General features: G+C 39.5%; 1 long non-coding RNA gene across 1 annotated transcript; it reads left to right on the forward strand.

The window, feature by feature from the left end:
• Positions 1–4,775: 4,775 nt before the first annotated feature.
• On the forward strand, positions 4,776–24,171 carry LOC124789990. The gene is made up of 3 exons (XR_007016193.1): positions 4,776–4,901; positions 22,872–23,075; positions 23,228–24,171. It is a non-coding gene; the product is annotated as an uncharacterized LOC124789990 (long non-coding RNA).

The following is a 24,171-nucleotide window of genomic DNA, read 5'->3' on the forward strand; positions in this document are numbered from 1 at the left end:
CGTACTGTTCGCTCACAAATCTAAGTGCCTCCAAAGGGGTACCATCTCATTCAACTAAAAAAAGGTAGTAGGTTTTTGAGAAAAAGCAACATGTTAGCAATCTTCTGGCCTCATTCCCTCTAAGATGTTTAAAATGCTATCTGGAAGGCAGACACCACACTACGACTATGTCCAATATATTCTACCAGGGTTTCTGTGGGTGCTCGTACTCACCAATAATGTGAATACTTAAGCTCATTTCAAACACTTGGTGATTACTTCTGTTCTACTATACAGGATCTCAACTTACCGATGGTGCCCTGATCTTGCAGAATTCCATAAAACAAACTATGCGACAACCATCAGGAAAGGCTACAACAAACAAAGGCTAACAGAGTGTGAAATTTGCGAGGCATTGGCATGGAGTTCAAACAACATGGTCAACCACAATACCTTCTCAATCAGGGCTAATCGATCAATGGACAGCTCTGAAACACCATGAAGCAAATGCATGATTGGGTTAGGCAACTTAGCAAACAAGTCAGGAATGGGTCTATTAAAACCCTGGGATGTCTATATGCTCTGAAATCTGCTCTGGCCAACTCACAATGGGGGCACTCTCCTCCTTACCACCCACTTCCCCATTTAAACCCAAGGTACTTACACTGTCTTGTAACTCCTTCACACGCCCTATCAATTGATTAACTATATCCACCTGTTCCTTATTAAGCTGAAAATGCCTTAAATCAGCAAGATGGTTATCCCAGTGAAAGAGTCGGGTCTCAATCCTGCACAACTATTTTTGGGTAGGCTGACTACCTTCAAGGAATTGAACATTAAGATGGAATTCGGCCAATATGATGGAACAAGTAGAAATAGTGACACCTACCTCACCAACTGTGTCAGGAGAGAGACAATCCAACGCTGCACGTAACCTGGCCATCTGCCCTGCGCCGCCACCCTCAATCAGCAGCTGTTTTAGCTTAAGTTCATTTCCAATTAGTTGCATTTGATATCTACATCTACATCTACATGATTACTCTGCAATTCACATTTAAGTGCTCGGCAGAGGGTTCATCGAACCACAGTCATACTATCTTTCTACCATTCCACTCCCGAACAGCGTGTGGGAAAAACGAACACCTCAACCTTTCTTTTCGAGCTCTGATTTCTCTTATTTTATTTTGATGATCATACCTACCTATGTAGGTTGGGCTCAACAAAATATTTTTGCATTCGGAAGAGAAAGTTGGTGAGTGAAATTTCATAAATAGATCTCGCCGTGACAAAAAACGTCTTTGCTTTAATGACTCCCATCCCAACTCGTGTATCATATCTGCCACACTCTCTCCCCTATTACGTGATAATACAAAATGAGCTGCCCTTTTCTGCACCCTTTCGATGTCCTCCGTCAATCCCACCTGGTAAGGATCCCACACCGCACAGAAATATTCTAACAGAGGACGAACGAGTGTAGTGCAAGCTGTCTCTTTAGTGGACTTGTTGCATCTTCTAAGTGTCCTGCCAATGAAACACAACCTTTGGCTTGCCTTCCCCACAATATTATCTATGTGGTCTTTCCAACTGAAGTTGTTCGTAATTTTATCACCCAGGTACTTAGTTGAATTGACAGCCTTGAGAATTGTACTATTTATTGAGTAATCGAATTCCAACAGATTTCTTTTGGAACTCATCTGGATCACCTTACACTTTTCATTATTTAGCGTCAACTGCCACCTGCCACACCATACAGCAATCTTTTCTACATCGCTTTGCAACTGATACTGGTCTTCGGATGACCTTACTAGACGATAAATTACAGCATCATCTGCGAACAACCTAAGAGAACTGCTCAGATTGTCACCCAGGTCATTTATATAGATCAGGAACAGCAGAGGTCCCAGGATGCTTCCCTGGGGAACACCTGATATCACTTCAGTTTTAGTCAATGATTTGTCGTCTATTACTACGAACTGTGACCTTCCTAACAGTAAATCACGAATCCAGTCACACATCTGAGATGATACCTCATAGGCCCACAGCTTGATTAGAAGTCGCTTGTGAGGAACGGTGTCAAAAGCTTTCTGGAAATCTAGAAATACGGAATCCACTTGAGATCCCCTGTCGATAGCGGCCATTACTTCGTGCGAATAAAGAGCTAGCTGCATTGCACAAGAACGATGTTTTCTGAAACCATGCTGATTACGTATCGATAGATCATTCCCTTTGAGGTGATTCATAATGTTTGAATACAGTATATGCTCCAAAACCCTACTGCAAACCAATGTCAATGATATAGGTCTGTAGTTCTATGGATTACTCCTACTACCCTTCTTAAACACTGGTGCGACCTGCGCTATTTTCCAGTCTGTAGGTACAGATCTATCAGTGAGTGAGCAGTTGTATATGATTGCTAAGTAGGGAGCTACTGTATCAGCGTAATCTGAAAGGAACCTAATCGGTATACAATCTGGACCTGAAGGCTTGCCCGTATCAAGCGATTTGAGTTGCTTCGAAACCCCTAAGGTATCTACTTCTAAGAAACTCATGCTAGCAGCTGTTCATGTTTCAAATTCTGGAATATTCCATTCATCTTCCCTGGCGCAGGAATTTCGGAAAACTGCATTTAATAACTCCACTTTAGCAGCACAGTCGTCGGTAACAGTACCATCAGCACTGCGCAGCGAAGGTATTGACTGCGTCTTGCTGCTTGTGTACTTTACATATGACCAGAATTTCTTCAGATTTTCTACCAAATTTCTAGACAATGTTTCATTGTGGAACCTATTAAAGGCATCTCGCATTGAAGTCCATGCAAAATTTTGCGCGTCTGTAAATTTTAGCCAATCTTCAAGATTTCGCGTTCTTCTGAACTTCGCATGCTTTTTCTGTTGCCTCTGCAATAGCATTCGGACCTGTTTTGTGTACCATGGGGGATCAGTTCCATCTCTTACCAATTTATGAGGTATGAATCTCTCAATTGCTGTTGCTACTATATCTTTGAATTTGAGCCATATCTCATCTACATTTGCATGGTCAGTTTGGAAGGAATGGAGATTGTCTCTTAGGAAGGCTTCTAGTGACACTTTATCTTCTTTTTTAAATAAAGTTATTTTGCATTTGTTTCTGGCGGATTTGGAAGAAATGGTATTGAGCCTAGCTATAACGGCCTTGCGATCACTAATCCCTGTATCAGTCATGATGCTCTCTATTAGCTCTGGATTGTTTGTGGCTAAGAGGTCAAGTGTGTTTTCGCAACCATTTACAATTCGCGTGGGTTTGTGGACTAACTGCTCGAAATAATTTTCGGAGAAAGCATTTAGGACAATCTCGGAAGATGTTTTCTGCCTACCACCGGTTTTGAACAAGTATTTTTGCCAACATATCGAGGGAAGGTTGAAGTCTCCACCAACTATAACCGTATGAGTGGGGTATTTATTTGTTACGAGACTCAAATTTTCTCTGAACTGTTCAGCAACTATATCATCAGAGCCTGGGGGTCAGTAGAAGGAGCCAATTATGACAATATGACAGGCAAAAGCAACCTCTGCATTCCATTGCAGTGTATTGTTTTCCTGTAACAAAGGCAACACACTATTTCAACTCGGGCACTGCTTCGTGCCCCAACTATCGTCTCTTCCCTTCTCCCTCTCCCTGGAGAGACTGCACTTGATTCAGAAATCACTGCAAGACTTGCAATGGCATGCAGTCATGCCACCTTGTATTGCGCCACAACAGTGAAGTCACGCCAGTAGGCTCAACTGGCACCAATGCTGATACCTCTGAGACTCCATATATTATGTTCCTCTGTTCTGAGGTTAGTTCTGTGCTTGTGACAGTGTCTGTTAATGAGTTTCTTTGCTTTTTATTATAATGGTAAGAATCCACAATCTAACAGGAATGTCATTAATACCATTACACTTTAATTTGCTGAACATAATTTTGTGATTCACACAATCAAATGCTTTGGCAGGATCACAAAATATAGCAACAGATTAACTTTTCTTGTTTAGTACTGCCAGGACTTCAATTCATCTACACCTACATCTGCATCATACTTTGCAACCCACTCTATGGTGTGTGCCATAGGTTACTTCGGGTACCACTAACAGACCCTCTTTCCAGTTCCACTAGCAAAATTTGCATGGGAAGAATTATTTTCAGCCTGCTTCAGTATTAAATATAATTTCTTGAATTTCGTGCATTTGAGATTGTGTGTATGTCTTGAGATATACCTGCCTTAAAGACTGTGTTTCCAGTTCCTTGAAATCTGGAGGTACATATGTATTCATGTTGGTTTATCAAAATATGATGGCAGCATAGAGGGGAAGAGACAAAATGTGCATTTGAATTGGGTTAAATTGTTTTGAATGTGCATATCTTAAGGACACCTCTGCATTTGAGAGGGTGATTCCTGTTCCTTGTGCATTCGAGTCCATTCAGATGATGCATATGTTGACAAGGCAAGACTTGTGACAACTTGTTGACTTATCGCTTTTACCTTCTGAAACAAGTTTCTACACATTGGAACTATTCGGAACTGATTGGCTGACTCAGCAGCAAAGGGGTTATAGAAGGCTCTTACAGAGGCTCTCACTTGAAACTAACTGTTGGCATTGTGCCATCATTGTCATTCAATGCTTTTCTCCAGGTATGCACACAAAAAATGAAAAATTTAAGTCTGCCATCTATATTATTATTAACAATCTTACCTCTTTCACCTACTAATTACTTGCTGTGACTCAGGGATACTTTTCTCATTCAATGTTGCAGAATCTGCAGCTGTCATCTGGTACCTCATTGCAGCAGCTGTTGAAGGACTGTGGTGGCTATCACGTAATACCTGAATGGATCAGTGGTCAAAAACAGCACATGGACAAGTCACTTGTTTTTCTGTAACTTACAGATAGATTGTCCTACTCGTAAGTAAAAAGGAGGTTGGAGGAATGAAAGCATTGAATGAAGGACCTATTTCTGAGTTTGTTGGCCTATGAGCAAAAAATATATGCACTTGAGACTAAGTCATAACATTTAATGTAGAGAGCAAAGGGTATATAACAGTCTTCTAATAAGAAATTGACCATTGATGATGACCAGCAGTGTATGTAAGATTCTGAAGTTAAAACACTTGTGAATTATGTAAGTCAGTCAAAGTGTCATGTAGTTTCTACTGTTAAACAGTACAAGCTATGATACACTAACAGGATGATAAACATTTTATACTTCGAGATCAGATACATACCTTAACATGGAGTCACTGTTATTGTGTATGTGTAAATAATGTAAAACCGTGATGATGGCTGATTTTATTGTGTTTTTGTGAAAAAAAAACATAAAAATATTAAATGTAATTTGTAACTGACTTTAGTGAACATGTCAAAAGGCAAAAACATTGTACAATTTAAACTCTGAATATCGTTCATCACAGCTATAGTGTGTGTGCGTATATAAAAAAATAGAGGGAAACATTCCACGTGGGAAAAATTATATATAAAAACAAAGATGAGGTGACTTACTGAACGAAAGCGCTGGCAGGTCGATAGACACACAAACAAACACAAACATAGACACAAAATTCTAGCTTTCGCAACCAACGGTTGCCTCATCAGGAAAGAGGGAAGGAGAGGGAGAGATGAAAGGATGTGGGTTTTAAGGGAGAGGGTAAGGAGTCATTCCAATCCCGGGAGCGGAAAGACTTACCTTAGGGGGAAAAAAAGGACAGGTATACACTCCCACACACACACATATCCATCCGCACATACACAGACACAAGCAGACATTTGTAAAGGCAAAGAGTTTGGGCAGAGATGTCATTCGAGGCGGAAGTACAGAGGCAAAGATGTTGTTGAAAGACAGGTGAGGTATGAGCGGCGGAAACTTGAAATTAGCAGAGGTTGAGGCCTGGCGGATAACGAGAAGAGAGGATATACTGAAGGGCAAGTTCCCATCTCCAGAGTTCTGGCAGGTTGATGTTAGTGAGAAGTATCCAGATAACCCGGACGGTGTAACACTGTGCCAAGGTGTGCTGGCCGTGCACCAAGGCATGTTTAGCCACAAGGTGATCCTCATTACCAACAAACACTGTCTGCCTGTGTCCATTCATGCGAATGGACAGTTTGTTGCTGGTCATCGCCACATAGAAAGCTTCACAGTGTAGGCAGGTCAGTTGGTGAATCATGTGGGTGCTTCCACACGTGGCTCTGCTTTTGATCTTGTACACCTTCCGGATTACAGGACTGGAGTAGGTGATGGTGGGAGGGTGCATTGGACAGGTTTTACACTGGGGGCGGTTACAAGGGTAGGAGCCAGAGGGTTTTGTAACCAAGGTCATTCGCTCCCTATATAAGTGGGCAGTGCACACCAACGGAATCATTCTGCTGTGAGCTCTGTCTGCAACAGCATTGAAGCACTATGCCTCGTCGATGTGTGTATCGTCAACGCTGCCACCGCATGCCTGTCTACAAACACATATTAAGCCTCGAAAATAAACTTTGCACAAATGGAACCGCACAAAGTGTTATATTGAATGGACCCATATTTTTCCATGGTTACGTAACGTAATGGAGATGATAAGGGAGTTAGACTCTGCAGGCACCAGCAAGCGAGCATAATCCCGTACGCGCACACTGGGTGTTCTAGGTGTGCGCGTCTGCTGGTACGACGGCCTGGTGCCGAGCCAATGGATTGCGTAACCAGCTGGCTAGGCACCCAGCAGGCAGTGCAGCACTATGCTTTGTAAATTTTTTCAATCTGTTGCATCCTTGAGTCCCCGGTTCGAGATGTACCCTTGTCTTGTTAATGGCTGACGCTACAGATCACACTTTATTAATAATTATAATACAAAGTTACATCACCAGTTAGAGTTACATTTTCAGCAAGTACACCAAGTCCTTTCATCCATACATGTATTTTTTCATCATTACACCTGTTCATATACGGGAACATATGTGAAGAAAATATGAATTCTTGCATTTCAAAATGGGCTTAGATGGCAATTTTTTTTAGAATCCTGGGATGGTTGGAGAGCAATGCCCACAATGCTCCAAATGATCTCATTGGGTAGAGATCTGGTAACCTTGGTGTCCAAGGTATGGTTTGGCAAGCGTAAAGACAAGCAGTAGAAACACTCGTCATGTGTGGATGGGCATTAACTTGCTGAAATGTAAGCCCAAGATGCCTTGCCATGAAGGGCAACAAAATTGGGCATAGAATATTGTTGACTTACCACTGTGCTGCAAGGGTGCCATGGATGAAAACCAAAGGTGTCTTGCTATGAAAAGAAATGGCACCCCAGGTCACTACTCCTGGTTGCTGGGCTGTCTGTCAGGTGACAGTCAGGTTTATATCCGATTGTGGTCTATGGAATCTCCAGACACATCTTCATCATGGAATTGCATTGACTGGAGTAGAATTATCTCAAGTGATGACTCCAAATTGAACCCCGATGACCAGAAAAGGTGTGTCTGGAGATGCTCTGGACAGCGGTGGGATACCAACCTGACTGTTGCCAGTCATGTGGCCTATCAACAAGGAGTGAGGGTCTTGATTGCCATTTCATTTCATAGCAAGAACCCTTTGGTTGTCATCTGGAGCACCCTTACGGCACAGGGTAGGCCGACAATATTCCATGCCCCATTTTGTTGCCATTAATGGCAAGCCATCCTGAGTTTAAGTTTAAGCAACATAACACCCACCCACACATGGGGAGAGTTTCAACTGTCTGACATCATGCCTGCCAAATCCTGTCTTGGCTGACAAGGTCGCCAGATATCTGCCCAGGTGAGAATGTTTGGAGCATTATTGGCAGGGGACTCCAACCAGCTCAGGATTTTGATGACATAACGTGCCAATTGGACAGAATTTGGCACAATATCCCTCCGGAGGAGATCCAACAACCCTGTCAATCAATACCAAGCTGAATAACTGCTTGCATAAGGGTCAGAGGTAGACCAACACACTTTCAATTTGCTTGATTTGTGAAGTTCTTTCTCTTGAATAAATCATTCAAATTTTCTGAAATTAAAACCATATGTTGCCTGCACATGAAAAACACATCTATCAATTTCCATCCTGTTCGGATCATACCTTCATGATGCATCTCTCTCTCTCTCTCTCTCTCTCTCTCTCTCTCTCTCTCTCTCTCTTTTTATTTTTTTTTAACTTTTTTTATTGTAGTGTGTATGTGAGATTCTCAATAAAAAACTGAGAGTAACATTCTACATTGCAAAATACGGACATGCTCTGACTTCTACTACAACTGATTTATTTTAATTTCTGTGTATTCAGTCACTAGAAATTGTCTTTCTGTACAGTCTGTTTCATGCAAATTAAATTTATGAAACTCATAAAATATTTCTTCACGTTGGCTGAAAAACAAATTGGTAGCCAAGGAAGCGCACACTGCATGAGTCTACCAAAAATTATTTTGTTAATGACATGCAAAGAAAACATTACACATGATAAATTTTTATCATCTCTTTCCCAAATGTGCAATTTCTTTTGGCTGCACCATTGGCTTTTAAGTGATGAAATGAGTTGTAAGTTCAACATTTGTTTTTGACACTTCTATTTACTTATTTGTCCTTTGAAAACATTGGGTAGTACATTTCTGAAAATGAACACATGGATTCTTGCCAACAGCACTTCAGTCATTATAATTCACAACTCTTCTTTTGCCGGATTCCCATCATGTTCATGATCTATAGGTGCACCCAGAACAGAAAAAAACAAAGGACCAACAACAGAAACATTCTTCTGCATAAGGACACACTTAGTATAAGATCAAAAATATTGTCAGCAATTTTGTGTGCACTTAATAATTTTTTTAAGCCAACATAATCACTTAAATTGTATAAATTCTTCTAAAGAACAATTTGTTTTACATTCTGCTCTAAAAAACCCTGTCATCCTACAACCTCTTATAGTATACCTGCAGTGTATCCTAAACTACGACACCACTGTAACTCACATGTCAGAGTTGTTCTTGCTTGCATGTAAAGGGACCCACAGTTGAGCATATTGTAGCATTGTACACCAATAAGCCACTTGTTGGTAGGTTTGTGGAGGTATGTGGCATTAGATGTCTATGCACAGGTCATGCAATATGTGTGAATAATGGGCCACTGATTTATGTGTCTACAGCTTGTGATCTAGTGGTTAGTGTTGCTACCTCTGGATCACGAGGTCCCGGGTTCAAATCGCAGCCAGGTTGGGGATTTTCTCTGCCCAGGGATTGGGTATTTGTGTTGTCCTCATCATCCCATCATCACTCATGAAAAGTGGTGAGACTGGACTGTGTTCAGATTGGGAATGTGTACGGGTACTGATGACCATGCAGTTGTGCGCCCCACAAACCAAACATCATCATCAGTTCTGATTTATGTATGTGGTGATGATGTTTTCTAGAGGATTTACATCAGACAAATTTGGTTGCTGAGACATCAATGTGTATTCATTATAATGCTTCTTAAGCCACCATAGCACGGTTCTGTCTCCGAGATATTGACAATTATACTGCTGAATAATGACATTGCCATGTGGAAGTCATCAAGTACGGGGGAGTACAGGTGGTTCACAGCTGTCAGTGTGTCTTTGATTACTATCACAGGTCCTGTGCATGTGCAGGAGAATGTCTCACACAGTATAATACTGCTCCCACTAGCCTATGTCTGTGGCACACTGCGTGGGTGCTGCCACTCACCTTGATGAGGGTGTTTGTGGAGACAATCATAGACCTAGTGTAGCAAAAATGTGATTCACCTGAAGAATCAACACATTTCCATTGATCGATGGTTGAATCCCAATGGTCCCATGCCCATAGCAATCCTAATTGACAGTGTAGTTGGGTCAACATGTGAACATGTAGGGGTGGTCTGCTGCAGAGATCCATGTTCAACTATGTACAGTGAACGGTGTGCTCAAAAACACTTGTGTGTGCACCAACATTTTGCTCTTTCAGCAAAGATGCTACAGATCACCATCTATCTAACTTTACAGAGCAGACAAGCCTCCAACATTCTCTAAAAAATTGTGGATGTTCAACCATTTAGCACCTAGTGGTAGTTTCACTACCATTCTACCTCTTTATGTAGATGATCATAGCAGTAGCATGTGAACATTTGACCAGCTTCATTGTTTGCAAGATACTTGTTCACAGGCTCTGCATAGTAAAATCTGCCCTTTGTCAAAGTCACTTATCTCAATAGATCTCCTCATTAGAGGCCCATATCTTCACTAGGGTGATCCCTCGTCCTTGTTTGTTCCGCTCACATGCTTCTGTTATCGCATCATGTGCCTGCAACATCACCGGGTGGCATCCAGCATTGCAGTGGACAGTGGTCATAATGTTTTGACTTATCAGTGTATATTGCAACATATGTCCCATTGGTTTCTGCAGCTTCAAGATTGGCTTCGGAAACACCACGTATTTGCATATGTAGAAGGCAGTTACTGTAATTTTGGATATGATGAATAATATTATGCAAAGATTACTGAAATGATTTAAATTTTGTCCTCTTTTTATGTTATTTTACACACAGTTGCCATTTGTTCAGCTTTTTTTCTTTTTTGCACATACTTAAATATGATAAATGGTATAATTGTCTTCTATGGCATGTTCATTGTAAAATACTGTATGGGACAGAGAGAATATTTTTTTAAATTATGATGTACCCTTATTGAGAGACCGTGGCTATTTAGATAGTCATAAACATGATCATGATAATGCTTGTACTCACGTGTTTCTTTAAATGATGTAAATAAATGATTTTCAGTGATAATAGATGAGGAAAGACTGGTTTTACAGGTTTCACAATCACATAGTACATCTACATTTTTCAGTACATAGTCTGCTTTGTAACTTAAGGCCTAGTAGTCTTCTACAGGCTCACTAAACTGAGTAAGAATTAAAAATTAACTGAGGCAGATTAGTGACTTAAATTGTTCAGTGGAGTGTAATCATCACTTTCACAGTACTTACATGAATGGTTTTGAAAGTCAAAGCCAAATGATTCATAAAACAAGCCCTCAGAGCTTGTACAAACTGAAAACAAGTTGGATTTGTGTTAGCAATAGCATATTGCCTTATAAAACAGAAACATTCTCTGGAGCAATGTGAATGAAGCCCTTTAAATTTAAGCACTTAAAGCCAACTTCTTTTAAAGACTTCCAGTAGAAAAATAAAAGACTTAAATGTAATCTGCCAACATTTTATAAAACTAAACACATTAGTCTTGTTTCTACATGGTTTCAAATCTATTATTTGCCAGCTGCTTGTCAACATGATATATCTATGTGCGGTGGATTTTTTAATCAATTAAACTTAAGTATTTTCCCATCTTTTGGAAGATGCTCATTACTGTTGAGTGGATCAAATAGATTATCTATCTTTTCTACATACTCAACTGCTTATAACTTGAGATGGTAATATTTGTGCAGATGTGGCTCATTTGTGTAGCAGCAAAATTTACCTTCATTTAGATATAGGAATTAGAAGAGTTTACTTATATACTCAAATTTTACTTCTTAAAAATGTTCAAATTGGATTTTATTATCTATCAATACATTTCCTTCATTTCTAAGTAATGTGTTATATAAAAAATAGATTATTTACACAAAAATGAAATATACTGTGCTTTGACAAATTTGCTGCCCACAGTTCTTAAAGAGCCTTCTGGTCAGTTGCATTCTGATCACATATTGTACAAACTACTTTGAATCCAACATTCTGAAATTCACTTGTGATGTGGACAATAGTGTTTTCAAATGATCATAGTGAAAAGCGGTTGCAGTAAAGTAATATGCAAGAACTTGTTTCCAAGTTCTGTGGATGCCTTTTAGTAAAAAAAATTACTGCATGATTAAAAGTATAGGTAGTCATCCTAAATGATCAAACTCTATGACTTGAAAGCCATTGATAAGCTGTTTGTGTGCCTATAATATGTACCATGAGCCAGAGATATTTCATCAAAGAGTAAGATGTTTAGCAAAGCAGATTAAATCCTGTATCAATTAGTAAGCAGGAATGCACAGACTGGAAAAGTCAGACAGACAGAGGGCATGTGGCCAAGTATTTCTACAATTGGGAACTACTCTTATAAATGGATAGAGCAAATGCTTTATCGTATACAAACCATCATATTGCTATGGATGTTTTACTGGCATTCCTTAACTGGCTATTAATAAATGTTTTGGTGACATCATGTAACTTTTCAATTAACTGAAATTTCCAGTTATCATATAGCTTTTTTAGTCTTTTCAACTGGTTCTCCTCATTTTATAGCTGTTTTTCAAATTTACCTAATCTGTAACCTGTACTTTGATGCAATTTATACATTATATCTTTTCTTGGAATTGAATCAAATTTTGAAACTCTAGGTCCTGTTACATCCTCACTACTTTCACCATCATAAACCAGTGTGAATAAGAAGCTGTTCTCATCATTCTCTGTGTGCTGAAAATGGGAACTGGTTGGCTCTTCCAATATTTTATGGTTTGTACTGCAACCTATGTCATGCACAGTTATATTTGCATCTGATCGGTGAAAACATCGTCCACAGTACTACCACCACTACCACTACCACTACTACTACTACTACTACTATGACCACCATCACCCATGTAACCTAAACAGGGCAAATAGGTTCTGGAATACCTGTGCCTAGTGATGTTTACAAAATCTGCTAGCTCGAATTCATCTTCGCACACATAATAATAACTATAGTTAACATATTCAGTTAAATTGCAACTTAACTCCCATTTTTTAAAATAATCTCTCTCTAATGCAGCTAGGAATTTATAGTGTTAATCTGGCATTTTGCGTTTGCATTTAAGTTTAAAAAATTGCCACTATTGCATTCAGAAATCTTACAAGAGTATTTCAATCCTAAATTCTAATTTTTCTTTCCTGTACAATTCATCTTCGCTTCCCAAAGTGCCATTAAAACAAAAAATTCTGAAATAAAAATGTTAATAAAAAATAAAAATTAGATTCTGACAACATGGATAGTATACATATTTCACATATGAGTTTTCTTTAGGAAGTGTTCACAAATCAATTTAATTTTGAATACAGTTGTCATTCTGCTTTGTTTAACATTATGAAAACTAACACTCCTTTCAGATACAATAATATTTACATGAGGTTAACCACCCTCTCTTACAGAAACATGTTTTTTTTTGTACATAACGAGAAAAATATTTCAGTGTGATGCTTTAGTCCTCACAGAGATAGAGCAAATTGAATGCAGAATTTTTTATGGTGGGAGGGAGAGTTGCTGAGCTTAAGCTGGTGGCTTATTTTAAAGCAATAACTTGTAGTAGCAGTGCAGGTTGTGAAAATAGTGATTCTATACTTATTTAATGCTATTGCTTCCTAACACTGAAGATATGTGCTACTTTCCTGTACTGACAGACATTGGTTATTGTCACTAAGTAGACCTATGGCCTGTAATCTTGGCAATGGGCTACTTCAATAAAATGGTATGAGAAAAAAAGATTTTCTCATTTACACTCCTTATCTGTATATTCTGCTACTTATTTAATATTACAGTAAATTTATCCAGCACCGATCTGTAATGCAACTGCATCGAATGGTTCTACACAATAAAAACCAAATCCAGTCACTTGTGCAAGGAATCATTCTCCTTAGATATGTTATACAAGCAATTTGTGATGATGCACAGCTGTAAATATTGGAATTACAGATGTGTAAGGCAAGGCTGTTCAAAATATATCCATAATCCATAATAGAGATAAAAATAGGACAGCTTAATGCCATGAGAAGTGTCAGCATATTGCATGAGGTTAGAAAAGTGGCAGTTAGATGTACTGTGCCTCCAAGAACAATATACTAAGTCAGGAAAGGACCACAGTGTGCCAATAACTGCCCAGATAGTCATCCAAGGGCAACATCCTAGGGCAACAATAATAGTGTTTAGCCAGGTCATAACAGTGACGAAAATATCATAATATTATTCAGAACATGTAATCTGTCTGGAAATGTTAAGCAGAAGGGAGAGTTGCATCCTGGTTTCCATGTATTTTCAATTTAGTGATGATGTAACAATGAAAATAATCAATTATTGAAAATACAATGTAAATGGATTGACAAAAAACCTACTCTCCAAGCAGTGGCAGAAGAACACACACACAAAAAGATTTAACTTTCACAAGGTTTTGGAGCTCCTTCTTCTGGCCAAAGGATTGAAGGGGAGGGTTGAGGGTTGAAGGAAAAGGACTGGACAGGTTTAGGAAAAGGGGTGCATTTCAGAAAAGTCACCCAGAACTCCAGGTCATGGGAGGTTTACCAGGCAGGATGAGAAGGAAAGTTATGAGATTGATGATTGTCTGCTAAGACTGCAGGAAATTAGTCACATAGATGAAGTGAGCCTCCTGTGTACCCCACTGATGCAAATGTGAAGTCATAGGTGTCTGACTAATGACCTTGGGAGACAACTAGAAGTTATTATTGAGCTCAACCTACAGGTATTAATTGCACCTCCCAATCTGCCAACTTACAAAAGGAATGGTCAGAACAATGTCAAACATTGATGTCACTTTAGTAAATATGGTAGCATCATGCCATGTGAAAGGCTGGAAGGTTAACAGTGGAATTAGAAATAGAGAGGGAGAGAGAGAGAGAGAGAGAGGGAGAGAGAGAGGGAGAGAGAGAGAGAGAGAGAGAGAGAGAGAGAGAGAGAGAGAGAAGGAGATGAATGGAGGCATCAATACCTGCCAGGAGAGATCATTCTAAAAGAGAATCTAGCATGTGGGCTGGGGCACTGCAAAAATTAAGATGTGAGACAAGAAGAGCCAGGTGGCTATATCAGAGCAGACTGACCCAAGAAGAAAGAGTCCAAAGGTTGCATAGATACAGGTATGTTAAACAATGTTTTACGGAAGAATTATGGAAAACAAAAATGGAACGATGAAGCAATTTTTGGAGGCTAACATAGAAACTGATCCCTGGGGCATACTATATAAAATAGTCTTTGAGAAAATATGATCATCAACACTATTATCCATACTCAAAAGGAATGATGGAAAGGTAACAAAAAGTTGGGAATAGTCAGCTGCCCTGCTAAAAGAAACACTACTTCCAGATGATGGAAAAGAAGCTGAGACAGAAGATCAGTTTAAGTTGCAAAACATGGAATGAGATGACTAGAAACAATAAACTTGTGTAGCCATTCACACAAGAAGAAGTTAGGCAAATTATGTGATATTTAAAAAGAAAAAATCTACAGGACCTGGATGGGATTCATGCTGAAGCAATACAACCCGTATGTGACCAATTCGACAGTTAAGTGTGTGAACTGTACAATGAGTGTCTCTTGCAAGAAATGGTCCCTACATGATGGAAGACTGTTGAAGTGGTAACAGTTAGTAAATGGCAGGAAAATGATCCAGTTATACCCAATCCTAAAAACCAATTTGTCTTTTTGAACATTCTCATCAAGATATTTGAAAAACTATTATACAAGAGATTACAAGATCATAGACCACTATGCTGGATGAGCGCTCACCAGTATGTGTGTAGAAGAGGTAAACCAACTGCGGAAGACACAATTAATAATGTAATTTCACTAGCAACAGATACTCCACCTACATATGCTCTATCATGATGATCAGGATTGCTGTGGCTCTTGACAGCCTATAGTGCCTTTCTTCCTTAGGTCATGAGTAAAAGTGTCCAGAAATGCTGGTCAACTATCCCAGAGAGTATAGCCACAGGTGACATGCTTCTTTAATATACCCAGGAAAGAAAATAACGAAGACAATAACAAAATGCTGTCTGCAAGGATCAGTGCGCGGTTAAGAATTTTTCAATATAGAATTTGAGCCCATACTACAGAAGTTACATGACAGCAGTAACATAAGTGGACTGGTAGTATTTGAAGATGATGTGCTATTTGTTGTAAGTGGTGACTTCACAAGAATTGTAGAAGACGAGTGTAAAGTGGTGATCCATTAACTTGAGGGCTGGTACTTAAATCTTAAATTGTCACTAGCACCTCACAAAACACCACACTTCCAGCTGAAAGGGAACCTAGCAGGAAGCACTAAAATAAAATTAAATTATGTAACAATTAGGAAAAGCACAGTAATAAGGTATCTAAGAGTTATTTCTGGCCAAATGACGTAACTTCGCACATCGTGTAGAGCAGTGGTTCCCAACCTTTCTGTTATCTCTGAGTTCAATCAGATATAAGCTACTACCCCCCCCCCACCCCCTTCCCCCTTTCTTCCTCACTCCTCCCCCCCCCCACCCGTCCCGCCTTTGTCAGTGTAAGGTCTAAATAAACTTTCAAATGAAAAACCAATTTTTTTCTACATTTCCAGTTTTTAAAGAGATGAAAGATAAATGATATATTATTTTTGTAGCTTTTTCCCCCATGAACTACTAATCAAAAGACCATTGACACTGCTTACTTCTAACAACCCATTTTTATATGAGAATCTGGTGATTACTATTATCTGAGAAAATATGATTTTTGTGGCCTATTTTAGCTATCTGGATAACAGCCTGTAACTGTGAAGAATGAACAAATAAATAATACAATTTTTCATATATGTTATGATAAATATTTAATGCTGTGAATTTGAACTAAACAATTTTATTACATCATGCTGAACACTCAATGAATATTGCGTATGTGCAAATGTCATGCTACTTGAAGGACCTGCTTTGTGTAGCATTTGAATGGAGGGTAACATGCTGTCGAGTTGTTACAACCTTTGTCATTACATCAGTAAAAACACTTTTTAAGTAGAGAGAGAACCATGTAGTGTGCAGAATATTTACTATTTGAGGAGGAGGAGGATGGCAGGCAGGAGACACTTGCAATACTACAATTACAGTTCAATTCGGGGGCAACATGTAACAACATTCAGTGGAAATGCACTTCTTGGGTTTGCTGCCGGATCATACTGTGAAAATCCTACAATATTTCATCAATACACCCTTTTAAGATCTTTAGGTGATGAATTCAGAGGTATTCATAGAATTCCTGAAGATGAATTAAGCTACAACTCTTGGATCTTTTGGTTAGCTTTGATGTTGTATCTTTATTTACGAAAGTCCCTCAGGAGAACTTGTTAGAGCTTATCACCAACAAGTTTGAGAAAGACATTGTGGCATTGTTTAAACATGTGCTTCTTTAGCTTATCTCTTATTCAACAAATAGCATTTTGAACAAGTGGATGGTGTCACTACAGAAAGTCCTCTGACTCAAATGGTGGCCAACTATTTTTTGGGAGACAATGAGGGAAAAGAACTGCAGTCAGCAAGTCTCCAATCTTCCTGCTTCTTGTGATATGTAGATGATATATTTGTGGTGTGGCCCAAAAGAATAGAGATATTGCCTATGTTTCTCTGGCCATCGTGGAACTGGAAAAAGATGGCATCTTACCATTCCTGGATGTCATGGTTAGAGGAAAAGCTGATGGTACACTGGGACGTAGAGTCAGCTTCAAAGCAACTCACGCAGAGTTGTATTTGCAGGTCACAAGCTGTCATCATCCTGCACAATGTCTTCTTCTTCTTCTTCCTCTTCTTGCATTACGGCCTCTGTAGGACCATGGGTATCCCCTTCGTGGACTGCATTTTCCTCTTCTTCTCCCAGAACCTCTTCATTCTTTCTCTTCTTCTCTCCCACTCTTCTTCCATGATCTTCAGTTTCTGTTTCTCCTGTTGGCTCCACTGGTGACACTCTAAGCTTTTCCTGTATTCTTCTCTGTTATTGATCTCCAGCATTTCGGTCGGTGTATATTTGTTCCTCCAATTTTCCCTTCCTTCGACCTTGATCCCCAATTGCAACCAGTCCTTCCGAAGTTCAACAACCCACTTGGTTTCTGTCTTTCCCCTTGTCTTCCCTGTTGTTTCCCACACTCTCTTCGTCATTCTGTCCATACTCATCTTAACTACATGTCCAGTAAACCTTGCCCTTTTGAGTCTGATTTCCCCGGATATTGTTCTCATGTTCTGGTACAGTTCTTCCCTAGGTCTTCACATCCACCTCTCCCCACCTCTTTTGGGGCGTAGTATTTTTCTTATTATTTTTCTCTCTTCTTTCTCTAGTTGTTCTGCCCCACTTCTTCCTAATGTCATCATCTCAGCACCTTATAATACTGCATTCCTCACCGTTGCCTTGTAGTGGCGTATCTTTGCCTCTGTGGATATATTCTTTTTATTGTATATGTCTCTCATCATGCGGAAGGCTGACCTCATCTTCTTTATCCTCTCTGTTATTCCCTCCTCGCTCCTGTTCCTTCCTGTTATAAATTCTCCCAGATATTTAAAATTGTCCACCATTTGCACAGTGCCTTCCAGTGTTTCTCAGTCTGCAGTGGTATTTAATGTCTTTGTCTTGTTATAGGCAATCCTCAGTCCCACCTTTCTGGCTACCTTACATAAGTTGTCAAGTTGTGTCTTTGCATCTTGTTCCATCTCACTTACTATTGCTATGTCATCTGCAAAGGCTAGGCAGTCCACTTGAACCCTGTTGTCCTTTTTGTCCCCCACATGGGTCTTTGGTTTTCCCATTTCCTTGTTTATTGCTCTCCATTGCCTGATCACTTCGTCCAGTGCTATATTGAACAACAATGGTGACAACCCATCTCCCTATTTAACACCAGTCTTGATCTCAAATTCTTCTGACATTGCTTCTCTGAATCTCACACTTGCTTTTGTGTCTGTCAGAATTTCTTATATGAGTTCTTGTGTAGTTCCATCAAGTCCTCTGTTCTTCAGGATCCTAACGAGAGTCTGTCTGTCAGTGGAGTCATATGTCTTTGTGAAGTCCATGAAGGTTATTACTGTCTTTTTGTTTTTTAAGACCCTATGTTCTACCAGTTGCTTCAGGATAAATATCTGTTCTATACAGCCTCTTCCCTTCCTGAATCCCACTTGGTAGTAGCCAACTGTACTTTCTACCTGTTCTTCTACTCTCTTGAGCAATAGTTTTGACAGCACCTTGTATCTGACCTCTAGCAGTGATATTCCTCTGTAGTTGTTTGCATCTCTCTTGTCCCCCTTCTTATGAATTGGTACTACAATTGCATTCTTCCATCCTTCTGGCAACTTCTTTGTTCTCCAGATCTCATGAATTATGTTGGTCATGTTGTCTATTGCTTTGTTGCCTCCCCACTTTATCATCTCGGCTGCTATACCATCTTCTCCAGTTGCCTTATTATTCTTTAGATCACTTATGACATGTGCGACTTCATCCTTGGATGGAGGGCGTGGCTTTCTCTCTTCTGTGTCAGTCACCAGTTCCAGCTCTTCTTCAGGTGGTTCACAGTTCAGCAGGTCGTGAAAGAGCTCTGCAAAAATCTGACAGTTCTCCTTTGCAATAACAGCCAGCTCCCATTTCTTATCTCTTAGAAGCATTTCTCTACCCTTGTATCCAATCAGACTCTTTTTGAATTTCCCAAAAAGATGTCTGCTGTTGTTTTTCCTGAAGTTGGTCTCAATCTCATCCAGTTCCTGCTTCATCTTCTGTCTTCTGGCCCATCTTATTGTTTGGGCCACTTCCTTTCTTGCTCCTAAGAAAACTTCCCATTTTTCTGGTTCCTTCTTGCTGCTCCAGTCTCTCCAGGATTTCCTGCAAGTCTCTACCACTTCCTCACATTCCTTGTTCCACCACCAGTGCTTCTGTTTCTTTTCTTCCTTTCCACATAGTTCAGCCTGTTTCACCATATTTCAGTTCATGTTGTCCCATTCATTGAATGATCCAATTCCTTCCTCATATCTGGATCTATTGTGTCTTAATTTGTCTCTGTCTACCTTTATGTTTTCTGTTCTTCTATTCGTCTGTGGCAGTCTGTCCCTGTTTGGAATCCAAAGGCATTTAACTTCTGTAAGATAGTGATATGATTCTATTCTATTTTCTTCCTGACCTTTGTGTTCATGATCTCTTTAGCATCTGTCCAGCTGATTGCTATGTGGTCAATTTAGAATTCCCCAAGGCGGGGGCATGGTTTTGCCCATGTCTTTTTCTTGCACTGTTTGGCCTTGAAGTGTGTTTTCATCAGTCTCATTTTGTGTTCTCAACACAGTTCAATTAGTCTCACCCACTACTCCTTTATGTTGCTTCTCTCTTCCAATCTGTGCATTACATTATAATCTCCTATGAGTATCTTTACATGTCTGTATGGTTTGTTTTTCAGTGTATCATTAGCTCTTCCCAGAAACTATGTGCAACTTTCTTGTCTTTCTTGTTCTTGTTATTTGTGAGTGCATGTCCATTTATTATTGTATACTTTTTGCTCTCTGCTTGAAATGTCAGTTCTGATATCCTTTCTGACCTGCTCTTCATTTCAGTTATGCCATCCTTGTATCTCTTGTCTACTATGAACCCTGTACCAAAGTGCCTAGATGCATGTCTTTCCTTTCCCACTTTAACTCTGGGTTTCACCTTCAGTATTATGAAGCCTTCTGACTCCACTGTATCTTTGTCAGTGTATCTTGTTTCTTGCATTGCTAATATTCCAATGCTTCTCTCTTTCATCTCATCTATTACCTGTTTAAGTTTACCAGTCTTAATCATTGTCTGTACATTTATGGTTCCAATTCTAAAAGTCTTTTTAGTTTTAATTTTCATTGAGGTTCTTGGGAGCTCCGACTCTTCCCTTATGCAATTTTTGGCAGGTCCCCCAGACTCTAAATGCCTCCTTGCGTCGACCTTGGTCAATGGGAGATTGTCCCCCTGGGGTAATCTCGATTCCATTGTGCGATCCATTCCATGAGCTAAAAAATTTTTTTGATGGGACGGCTCATGTCTGTCCAGTTATACGACTGAAGTTGTTAGCCCCAGAAGATGTGTTCAGGCCGCCCCTGACATGTGGACACAGACGCCTTTGGTAGCCACCCCTAACATGGAGTACAGCCACTACCTGATATGTTTCAGTGGCTCTTCTGCTCTCTCTGCCATTGGGAAGTGACGTTCCTCTTCCACCTTCGAGATCGTTGGCCAGGCTTTGCCTGTATCCCTAGGTAGGGGCCCTAACTGGGTGCTACCATCCAGAGCCAGATGGACCCAGATTTTTTTTATGAGGTTGTTACTCCTCCCCCTCCTCCTTCCCCATGACTTGTCAGATGGGGCCCTGGGATTGGGACCGGCAATGGCAGAGTTATCCTGCACAATGTGATAGAGTCTTACGCTTTTTGATACAGAGAGAACATGTGGTCTCAAATTCTGACTGCCTGCCTAGTGAGCTACAACACCTAAGAATGATGTTCCGACAGTACGGCTATTCTGAGAGTTCACAGATATGCCATGCCTTCCATTCTAAGCAAGTTCAAAGCAGGAATGTAAATGAAGATGCAGAGGCACCCGTTGCAACCACATTCTTGCTGTATTTTGGTGACTTATCTTCAAGAATAGGAAGACTCCTCAAGAGACATGACATCAAGTGTTTTTTGACCACCAGCAAAATTTAGGAATTTGTTGTGTTTGGTCAAAGACGATCTTGAACTTAGAAAATGTGGCATATATAAGATCCAGTGCCAGTGTGTGAACACTCTCGTCATACATGCCTGGGGCAACCTGATAAATCAGCAGCAGTGGAGCATCGCCTGGGCATGGAGCATCACATGCTTTACAAGAAGACTGAAGTTTTATCCGTGGCATCATATTTCTGCGACTGTGTTCTTAAGGAAGCCATACATACCCATACGACAGACTATTTTATCAACAAGGATGCAGGTTTCCAATTACGGGCTGCTATTAAATTAAAAAAGGAGGAACAAGAACATCTGATTCATGCCTTGGCACAGTGCACAGCTGAGATTTAATTCAGATTTTAACTGGAGGAGAGTCTGGCAGCACAGTCATTGCCTACAGCCCACATGTGGAAGGCCTTTCTGAGCCTTTCAGCAGGAGGCACTATGAGTGCCACTTTCCTCCACATGCGAGTGTCTTCCCGCACACACTTATTGCCTGCTCCTGGTCTGATAAATTTCGATACTGGCGCACAGTTGTCAACAGTCACGTCTTTCAGCAGCGACAACAGCAGCTACCACCCCTGAAGATGTCAAATAGTTGTATCGATGAAATATTGGATCTGGTGGCAAAGCCGAGAAGTATATTTACAACAGATCCACCAGGAAAGCCTGAAAACTCCTATTCAGTGGAGACTCATTCAGCTCCTATTTTAAAGTACTGTGTAATACCAAATAGAACAGTATAAACACAGCACTCTTCCTTAAAAATTCTAAAAATGCAACTGTAGTTACACAGATGTGTTTAGATGTTATGAACAGGTACAACAAACAATAATTTTTAGCACAAATCAATTTACTAGAATCATCCTCATACACCAATGAAAATTCTTAAGCAATAATGCTTTACTCTCATGGTTTCATCACTGGATGTACTAGTGAATTCTGTATAACTAGAGTTTACTAAAACTTTATATGAAACAAAACAAACTTGGAATCATTTACTCTACTTAATTTTATGGACAAAAGCAAATGTCAAGCACAATATAAGCATCATTAATGGAATTCAAAGAGTGCAATACACACATCCTGGAACACAATGCAATTTATTACAAAATGAAAACAAAAATGGAAGAATTGTAATAAGAGATGATAAACTTCTTGACCTCCAAGTGGCCTGGCAACTATCCAAGCAGGGTCATGTTACCAGTAGTCCCTAAATGAGATTCATCCCCTCAATTATACCCTAAACTTGATGATGAGCATATGTTCTAAAGTAATGCATGGCTGTGAAAATGATAAAGCCTGCAGAGGCCATGGAAATTTGAAATTGAAAGGTTTTATGCTCCCAATAAATTAGATTTTTTGTTCATTATTTATTTTAATTTTTTAATACTGCAATAGCAGAATCTAATGGATATGTAAAGACACTATTTTGATGCTTGTGCAGATTGGAAAGCATAATAACAATAAAATGAACCAGACTAGTTTTCCAATAAAGCAGCAATCTTCAATCAGTAGCAACTTTGAAGCTGTGAAAAAGAAGAAAAGTAACTGTGGATGTCTGGCACAAGGACTGTGGAAACAATTTTTAATGCCAGCATTCCACTCAAAAATGAAGATTCTTGGCAGTGGATTAACAAATTCATTGAGGGTGAGCAGTGGTCTGTTAACTGTGAATGTAGTTTGACCTTAACAGTATTAAAAGTTAAAAGATAACACTAAAAAAAGTAATATATTTTCTCTAGTACAGTTTCAAATTATTTTAAAAATTAGACAACTAATAAAATAATTGTTCCTTTTTAGATTCTGGTAACACCTCAATATGTGGAAACGATAAAGGGGACTATAGTGCCATCAACACAACAATGGTATAATCGAGCAGCTAGCAGCAAACAATGTCATCATATTAAACAAAAAGACCACTAACAGGAGAGGTCATTGTGTTTTCACTGTTGTTGAGAACTGCTGAAGCGTGGAACAAGCAGAAATGTTTTGTTGCAAGTATACAGGTTTTTGAGACAGCAAACTCAACACAATGAGCTCATGCAATTTTGAGGGACTTTTCAGAAATACAGTATATGGTGGGATAATGTGAAAGCGGTAGCGAGTGACAGTAACATGAACACATGTGTTGAGTCTTTGGAAACAATCATAGATGATCATTTAAACCACAGATGGGCAACCAGCGGCCTGGATCCAGCCCACGATTGGTTTCAAATGGCCCCCAGAAGAAATTCACAAAGTTACTCCTAATTATTTGTCAACTGGTATTGCCTATCACAATGCCCTATTCTGTTCTTCTATTCTTTCTCATGTTAATGCTAGTGAATAATTATTGTCCATTGTGGATCTATTAGAACACTACAACTGTTGAGATGGAAGGTAATTTATAATGAATTAGCTGCAACTAGTTGCTTTTATAGGCATTTATTTTCCCATGATGACATTTCAAGATAACTGTCAACCAATCTCCAGAATTTCTTATTTAATTATGTGTCATGAACATTGTTTCTTTGCTAACAGCAATGCAGAACTTTGCAATGGAATTTTTTAAGACAGCTATTGTAAAACATTGTAACTAAAGATAAAATGTTCACTATGCACAAATAAATGCAAGCATCTGAATATGGGGTGAAAATGAAACAAATGTACCCTGAAAAACGCATGTTTTGATGCATGGTTTGTTGGTGTGCTGTGGCAGGAGAGAGGTGCCATTCATACTGGCGTGTTCCCCTAGAAACATTAAT

Source organism: Schistocerca piceifrons, chromosome 3 (genome assembly GCF_021461385.2).
Source record: "Schistocerca piceifrons isolate TAMUIC-IGC-003096 chromosome 3, iqSchPice1.1, whole genome shotgun sequence".
Lineage (NCBI taxonomy): Eukaryota > Metazoa > Arthropoda > Insecta > Orthoptera > Acrididae > Schistocerca > Schistocerca piceifrons.